Here is a 9,235-nt window from a genome sequence, read left to right as displayed (position 1 = left end):
AAAAAAAAAAAAAAAAAAAAAAAAAAAAAAGAACCTCTATTCGCAGTTATGCTGAAGCAGTGTAAACCTCTAGAAGGTGAAACCTCTAGAAGTGTCTTCCTTCATTTCTTTCTTTGCTAAGTCCTTCCTTTCCCCCTTATATTGTCTTTGTTTCTATTTCTTCCTCTCCTCTCCTTCCTATTAGCTCTCTCTGCCTTCCTATTAGTACTTTATCATGTATGTTATATTAGGCACTTTATAGACATAAAGAAACAATAAGGCAAGATCTTATCAAGAAACTAATCCAACTGAGCAGCTGACCATTTAGCTTATTCAGCAAACATTGATCATCAAGGAAACCTTAAAGTGACATTTTAAAATTCTGGGCAAATCTTTGGTTTATTGTTTCTTTACAACGAAACAACACAAGGAATATTTCAAGACATTTTCCTACATGGTAAGGTAGATGTGTGCTTATATTTCAGAAAGTGGCCCCATCCTCAAAGAGTCTAATTTGTCCTTAAATTATTCAATCATTATTAAGGAAAGAAGCAAACTAAAAAAAAAGAAAATGACATGTCTCATACAGTCATTTTTTATTGTTATTGTTGTTAGGCAGTAGAGAGGGACCTCAATCGGGGAGATACGGCTATTTTTCTATTGTTTTCATGGTAGAAATGCTAACATTAAAATGCTACATTTTTCTTCACTCAAGTTATGCTTCAAGTGGCATTCAGTCACTGCTTCTGAATCCCTCATACTGAAGGTTAAGATTTCATCAGGACAAGTTGTATTGCAAAGCACTCTCTTAAATGAAATTTGGGAGGAATGAGCTAAACCTAAGAGGTAGTTTGCCAATGACAATCTCCAAGTGCTCAAAAATTCAAGAGCTACTTCTCCTTGTAATTGCAAGCATATAGGGACTTATGTTTCCTCACTTAGAAGCACTCACATAGTACTAGATCATTATGGGCAGGAGAGCATTTGAATCTTAAATTATCACTGATCCACGTTCATGGTGCAATTTGCTCTACTATGATTTGGAGGGTCAAGTGAGGAAAAAAAATTGGGAGGTTCTCTTGATTCAGGTAAAAGGCATAAAAGAGAGCTTCAATCTTACCATTCTTTCTACAAAGATGGATATACTATTATTTTTAAAGTCATTTCCCATTTAAAAATGAGTAAATAATTAGATTTTGGCCATATGTCTATGGTTGGTTTTTTTTTTTTCTTTTGTTTTTCAGGAAATCCTAAGCAGCTTTTAGAGGTCATCGTGTTATGATTGGCAAGAAGACACAGATCAAGTGAAGGATGAAGCAAGGAAGTCTTCTCAGAAAAGAAGATGGACACTGAAGGTGGGAAGTCTCCTTCGTATTCAATTTGAAATAGTTGTGGCATTTATGAAGGGCAGTGCTTTCCTGATGGTGAGTGATCTTTTTATATTTTTCTGCTTCCTCTGATGAAGCTGGGGTTGAAATGTTATTTAGTCCTGTCTTCAGGTGCATTGTAGACAGATTGACAGAAGTCCTCCTTGGGGGGAAAAAAAAAACAAGGAGTGATCTTCGAGAGTTTGACACAGCTGCATAGAGTATTTGGGCTTTATTTTACCTCGGGGGGGGGAAAGTGATTTATTATTTTAGTTTAATAGATTTAAGATGACTTTTAAAAAAAATCTAATTAAGCTAGGTAATCTCCATTAATTAAACAGTGCTTGATGATACCTATATATGTGTATGCTAAGTAACATCCAAGACTTGGCATTTTAAAAAATTGAAAGTATTAAGTTCATGTTATTTTAATTAGCACATAATTACATAATACTAAGCAACAGTCATTAATACAGATTTTAAGACTCTCATAAAAACTTAAGACAATATTGATTGAAAGATCCATTATTATTATTTTATAAGTGACTAAGGAAGACATATTCTCTGCCAAATAAAATATGACAAAAGGCATTAAAGAATTTTTTGTGTGATGCATGGATTGTTTACATAAAACTCTATTGCTTTGAAATAACTTTCATTGATTCTGAGGATTTTGGTGGTTCCTCCTGACTTGTATTGAGTTGCCTAGCACGTGTCAGGTGACTCTTTTGCACATTTCTCACAAATAGAACACATCAAAGCTTTTTATACTCACTAGCAACATCCTTTCTTTGGTTCTATGAAGCACACGCTAACATGGAGTTTTGATAATTCTCTCAACAACAGATATTTGCTTTACTTTCTTCTTTCTCCATATTTTCCACACAAAGAGGAACTTTTGTTTCTACATTGAAACACTGTGTGATATTTTAACACATTTTAAATAGTTCAACACTACTTAATCTATGCTCATAACTCTGGAAATAGGAGTAGGTGTGACCCAGTTCAGCCACATAGGAAGTGAAAAGTATGAATGATTTTTGTCTGGTGGAAAACAACTGCAAGTTAAGAGGATTTATTATTTCAGATATCTTTAAAAGCACCCCGAAAAGAAGTGTCTTATTTATTTTTATAAAAGTATACATTTGCATAATGAAATATGGGTATGTTCCAAAAATGATTCATAAGTATTCTGGTAACTTTCAGGTACAAAAGAGAAGGTCATAAAAAGGCACTGTGAGATGTCAAGAAATTTTAGTACTTGGAGGCAAAGGGCCCCAAAACTCTTCTTACAAACTCAAATTTGTGAAGGATATGCTCATATAAAGGGTTAATAATGCATAAATTCAGTGTGGGGACTTTACTAAAAGTATTGGGGTGAAAAAATATTAGGGGTGGAGAGAAAGAAAGTGAGGAAGGCAGTGTGGAGAGGTGTGATTCCTTGTGATCCCTGAGAAGAGGAACAAACAAAAAGAACAACTGCAATCATCTTAGACCTCTGGAAAGCAGAGTCTCAAGCCACTGTTCACAAACTTTTCTGTGAAGGACCAGTTGATAAATAGATGAAGTTTTGTTTTTTGTTTTATTTGGGGCAGTATTTTAAACATCTAAAACCATTCTGAGCGTGGACCTACATAAGAGGCTATGGGCTAAAGTTGGCTCTTGGTCCTTGGTTGGTAGACACCTCATTTAACCAGTGGTTGTCAAATTTTCACATGCGTCATGACTACCTGGAGGACTGTCTGCAACCCACAGCCACACCTGGAGATTCGGAAGGTATGGAATGCGGCCTGATGATCTGCATTTCTAAATTCTTCACTGAGGCTTCTGGCTGTGGATCCAGGACACTTGAAGAATCACTGGTCTAGGGGTAAAATGTAGCTTTGGCATATAACAAATTTGAATTCAAATCCTCATCTTTCCCCTTCCCATCTGGGAGAGTTTGGGAAGCCGACTGAACTCCACTGGACTCTCAGCTTCCTCAGTTGTAGAGTGGACAGCAATCGATATTTTTTTGAGCTCCTACAAAATTTGTGGTAATATTTCTGGCATAAGTCATAGCACAGTGTTTGGTACATAGTGATTGCTGTGTATGTGTTAACTGTTATTAATCATACCAGGTGGAAAACCATTTTGAGGAACACAAAGTAAAAAATTTAAAAATATTATAATGTATCATTTCTCCCTACATTAATTTATTTGAAACAAGGAAAAGTATTAATGAGAATATTAAAAAGGAGAGGAAAAAAGGAAGTCACAATGAAGGCATTACTGGAAAAGATAGCACATTTTTAAAACATTATTTATAGAGCATTATAGTTATACATTTTGAAAAAAATCATAAATGCCTGAAATTTGATTTGCTCCATTCAGTCCCTTCCCCCTGTTCTCCACCCTCTACTCTATTTATCTTTCTTTCATAGCAGATTCTTTTGCCTGTGAAGTCCCAAGGCACTTTCCAGAAGATGAATTCATGGAATAGCTGACTAGACGTGTGGTCTGTGAGTGAGCCTGTGATAAGCCACATATGACCTGCCCAAGAAGTGAAGCCTCTGGGAGGCTCTTCTGCCCTAGACACATGAATCTTCATGTTCCAGCTTCTCAGAGGGCACTTGAGCAATGTTTCTTTTTACCTTGTACAGCTGTTGGTTGTGAACGCACCCTCGAATTCTGGTTAGGATCCATGCCTGCTGTGTAGTAATGCAATAAAACTCATCTCCCCTTAGTTCAGCTATCAAAGGCACATTTGAGAATTGTTGGAATATGGTCCACTTCCACGAAGACACAGATAAAAGAGTGGGCTTCCCATTTAGAGCCTTTCTCTCCTCTAATGAGCTGACACATAAAAGATGCTTATTACAAACCACTGAAAAAACGAACACAATGCTCCTAGCAACCAATAAGTACTGCCTGTTTGGCAGATCACTTATGAAACACTCATGGTGAAGCCAGAAAACCCATGGGTCTTTGCCTTAGACCAATTTTATCACACAAATGTACATCTTTTAAGGCAAGCTTTTGTGTATCTATTCGTTGAGCCCATGGGACCTTGGGCTTTGGGTCAGATAGGTCTGGACATGCATTATGAATCTACAGGATGATCTTAGCAAATCATCAGTGTTCCCTAAGCATCATTTCTTCTGCAATGAATCTCTAATTGTTCATATGCTTTATACTCTTATTAATATACATCATTTACTAAATTTTCTAAAAGTAAGCCTGCTAAAACTCTTCATTTGTGGTTTCAATGCCACTATAATTTTATATTAACTCCTTATCAAGACCTAAAACCTCACTATTCAAACTGTGGTCTGTGATATCAGGTTGCCTGGCAGCAGAATCACAGATCTTCTGAAGCAGTTACTGTTTTTTTTTTTTTTTAACAAGGTCACTGGATAATTCATATGCACATTAAAGTTTGAGAAGCATTGGTTCGTAAACACTTCTTGATCTCCCTTGAAGTCTTCAACTTTTTCTTCATCTGCTCAACCTCTTCTCCATTATACCCCAGGTACTCTTTCTGTCCTGGAATGCAAGAAGCTTAGAGCCTTTAGCCTCTACCTCAAATATCCTCTAACCATGGCAGCCTATGTTCAGAAATCTGAGTTTGGTTTAAAATTTGCTTTCTCAGAAACCTTATCCTTTTGTTTTCTTTCTTACTGTATGCCTCCACTCTATTAGAATATAAGACCTGTAAGAGTTAGCAGTTAGTCAATAAATAGTTTTGAAAAAATAAAATAATGATCTTTACCTCTCAATATTTTGTTGGAAATTAAATGAGAAAGTACCTAAGAAGCATTGGAATATGGTGCCTGCTTACTCAGTGTTGTTTCTCACTCCCACCTTTTGCTTATATGGTACTAATAATAGACAGTGGTGCCTAGATTATTCGGGTTATCTCTGATAATCCAAAATACCCTATATTCCAGAATCTTGAGAGAAAGTCTTACAATGGCATCACCATTGACTTCTGGACATAAATTTTATTGACACTGATCCCTGACAATTTGGGGAAAGGGCTGGTAAATGATAGTGAAGAGTATTTGGAATGTAGCTGGAGATGTAGATGCACCCTTTATTCGCAACAGGATGGCTGTCCTTGCTTCTTGTATGGATAATCCTAACAAGGATATGCAGCATGAGCAATGATTTAAAGAAATTCTGAGTGCTGAGAATCAGAACCTATTCAGTACATTCACTTAGTTTTCTGAAGGTTTGGTTATGAGAAAATGTTACACAATATTTGGTAAATGTAGGCAATTACCTAGCCATGATAGATAATTAAAATACTTCACTTTCAGTACAGTGTAAAACATGAGGGAAATGTCATAGGTCTAGAATTGAAGGAATGAATAAAACTAGAGAGCTGCAAAGCTTCTGGAAATGAGTGATGTGTCCATAATAAGTGGTGTGAGGTTACCTTTGTCATGGCAAGATCAGATGGACACAGGTAGTAAGGGCCAGTAAAAGGTAACTCTGGTATTCCTTACTGTGAGTTATGACTTAATCCATCTGCTCTAAAAAAGATAGAAAATATTACTATCCACCCAACAGAGCTGGAGTAGAAGAGATCTATGTGTCAGAGTATTACAGTGCACATGGCAGGCAAATAAGAAACTAATCAATGCACCTTAGCAATCATTACAATTATCAAGTATCAGGGAGGAGCTTAATAAGGCTACAATGTTAATTATGCTTCCTCATAACAAATATGGCTAGATATCTTTCAAATGCCTGATCCTTCCTTTTCTCTGTGCTCATGCATGTCTCTGTCTTTGTACACTTCCTTCCTTCCGGTGCACAGATGTCTTCAATGATGGATGGACAGATGGATGGATAGATGGACTGATTAGATGCACAGTTAGAAATGGTGATAGTAAAAGAGGGAATGAACCAGACTGACAAAAGATCACATGAGCTCCCTTTCGTGCCTTGCCCAGATAATAAAATTTAGATTGCATTCCTGTAACCAGATACAGTTGACTTCCTCTGGAGTTGAATCCCACTTTAAATAACTAGAGAAAATCGATGAAAGCAATGAAGGATAAGCATGAGACTAAAAACAAGAAGAATTCTATCTACACTAGAATCAGACTCCTGTGGTTGCCATATTAAATACTGGAGCAATTTCCCCTGTACCTGGCAAACTCAAATGAGATAAATATTTCACTTGGTCTTACATGAAAATTGAACTAAATTATAGCACAGATGGAATAATCTAAACAACATTAGAATAGGTCTACAATTTATTTAATATAAAACAAAGGACAGTGATACTTTTTTGTGATAAAATATCTGATTTTTTCTTTTATCTAAAATAATTTTAACTATGTCAGTGGTAATATCAAAATAAATTTGATTTTTCTCTGTAAGATTCTGTAGACTCATTTTTTGTTTGCTCACAAAGATAATGAGAAACATCCTACATATCTTATTACCATCCCATATGAACTTCGAGTCCTGTACTGTTTATTCCCCATTGAACTGTAGAGCTCTGAGCTATTTATAATACTTCTAAATAGCCATTTTAAAATACTTTATTTATAATAGAAATATGTTTTTATAATAGAAATTCTAAAGAACTATTTAAATACTTTATTTTTTCCCAATCAATTGGCATAATGTGGGTAGTCTGTCTCATTTTTTATAAATAAATAGATGTGCCAAAGTGTCATTAAGAATAATTACTTCTAATCTGACACAGACATTTATGATTGAAGTCTATAAACATGAAAGGCTTGTCCAAATACACAGTGAAGATAGAGGTTGGTGTATAGCTGAGCTTTCACCTGATTCTCAAAGTTCTTACCATAATTTTATATATATATATATATATATATATATATATATATATATAATGGACTTTATTTTATTTCTTTATACATGGTGCTGAGAATCAAACTCAGTGCCTCACACATGCTAGGCAAGCACTCCACCAATGAGCCACAGTGCCTCACACATGCTAGGCAAGCACTCCACCAATGAGCCACAACCCTAGCCACCATAAAACCATACTTGATTTACATAGATTATATTACAGTTTATATGACAAATATTGAAGATTCAAAGATTTTAAGTCTGAATTCTTGGCATTTTGCCCCAGACCTGGGGTTAAGTCTAAAACCTACTATAATATAAACCAGTGAAGGTCTCTAAATCTTTTAATAAGAAGACAACTGCACATTGACCAACTTTATCAGACAAGGTGAATTAGGTCTTCTTTGCTGTTGTAACAAATTACCACAAACCTGGTATATTAAAACAAAAACAAATTTATTATTATTTTGATGTTCCAGAGGTCAAAAGTCCAAAAATCAGTCTCAGTTAAAATTAGCAGAGCTGTTTTTCTTAAAAGTCTGGGAAACAACTCAGTACCTTGTTTCTCCTAGCTTCTAGGGGCTACTCAACTTCTTACCTCATGACCCTAAATCACCCTGAACATGCATTTTGTTCTCTGACGGTCATCCTCTTGCCTTCTTCCTCTAAGGACTCTTGTTCTTACATTGGCCCCACTCAAGATAATTAATCACAAAAGTCCCTTTTGTCATGTAAGGTAACATTCACCATTTGTAGGGATTTGGGGGCAGGAGAGCTCTTATGCTGCCTAGCTGGCACACGGGCATACCACCAGCTCTTGCCTGGGTCTAACTTGCTCACTCCCTAACAAATCTTTATTGTAATTACTGAGGTAGGGGAGGGTAGAAGAAGTTCACATGTTTTCCCTAATTCCATTTATTTTGGCAGGCTGTCTAGTTTGTTGTGATCTCATAACAAAAGAGCCATCTATGAGAACTGTAACCTAGCAGTTTAACCTGCTGAATTGAATCAGCAATCCCCATACATGAGTTTTATTCATATTTGCCACGTTGTCTAGGTGGGGTGAGATTGCTTCTATTTTAGTCTGAAAACCTGGAAAGTGTTGGGTCTGCCTATTCAAACATCAATGTCCTCTGTAGATGACTGAAATAATAGTTTTAAAAAAAAAGAAAAAGAAAGAAAAATGTGGTATGGAGGAACTGTCATACAGATTTTGCACTTTGTTAGCTGGGCACAGCCTCAGTCCTTGTATTACATGCTCTGTATTCTTAGATATCAGGATAGAAAGCATGCATGCCAACAGCTCATTCCATATTTCAGATACAGTATTATTTTTAAAATTTCTTTATAACATGAATTGATATTTGGGAACTTAACATGACTTTATAAAATATTGACTCTCTTCCAGATATTGTCTTCTAGAAACTCAAAGGTGAACCAGGCATCGTACCTACCTTCAAGCAAGGCGTTGTTCAATGTGGTGGTTTTAAAAGTTTGATCCTGGACCAATCACTATCACTTGAGAACCTGATAGGAATCTAATTTCTCAAGCCTTATCCAAACCTACTGAATTAAAAACTAAGTATAAAGCCCCAAATTTTGTTTGAAGAATTCCTCCAGGTGATTCTGATACATGCTAAATTTCGAGGAATACAAGGCTAATATGTGTTACATTACAACACCATGTAATCAAAACTTTAATAATGGTGTTGAGTGTGTGATGTATTCCCTATAATAAAACCATATTCATTAACTTTCTCCTTATATTCCAGAATTCTTACAGTAATTCTCTGTGGTGAGTCATTCTAATTAGACCGTGGCTGCCATTAGAAGATGGGGCCGGCTTCCACTGTGGCCTGTGATAAACAACTCCTAATATGGAGAATTGGCACACAATCCCTTACCACCCTATGAGAAAGCTCCACTTGGCAGCTTTGCATTGGGGCTTGAGATGCTTTATTAAGGCTGGGAGGGGCATCCGGGAGGAAGAAGAAGAACTATCAAGGGCCTGAATAAACTGCTGAAAGAAGATTCCTGAGTTGCGTCTTCCTTGCGGGCAAGGGGTCGCAACA

Source organism: Marmota marmota, unplaced genomic scaffold (assembly GCF_001458135.2).
Source record: "Marmota marmota marmota unplaced genomic scaffold, marMar, whole genome shotgun sequence".
NCBI lineage: Eukaryota > Metazoa > Chordata > Mammalia > Rodentia > Sciuridae > Marmota > Marmota marmota.
Note: the sequence above shows the minus strand (reverse complement) of the source record.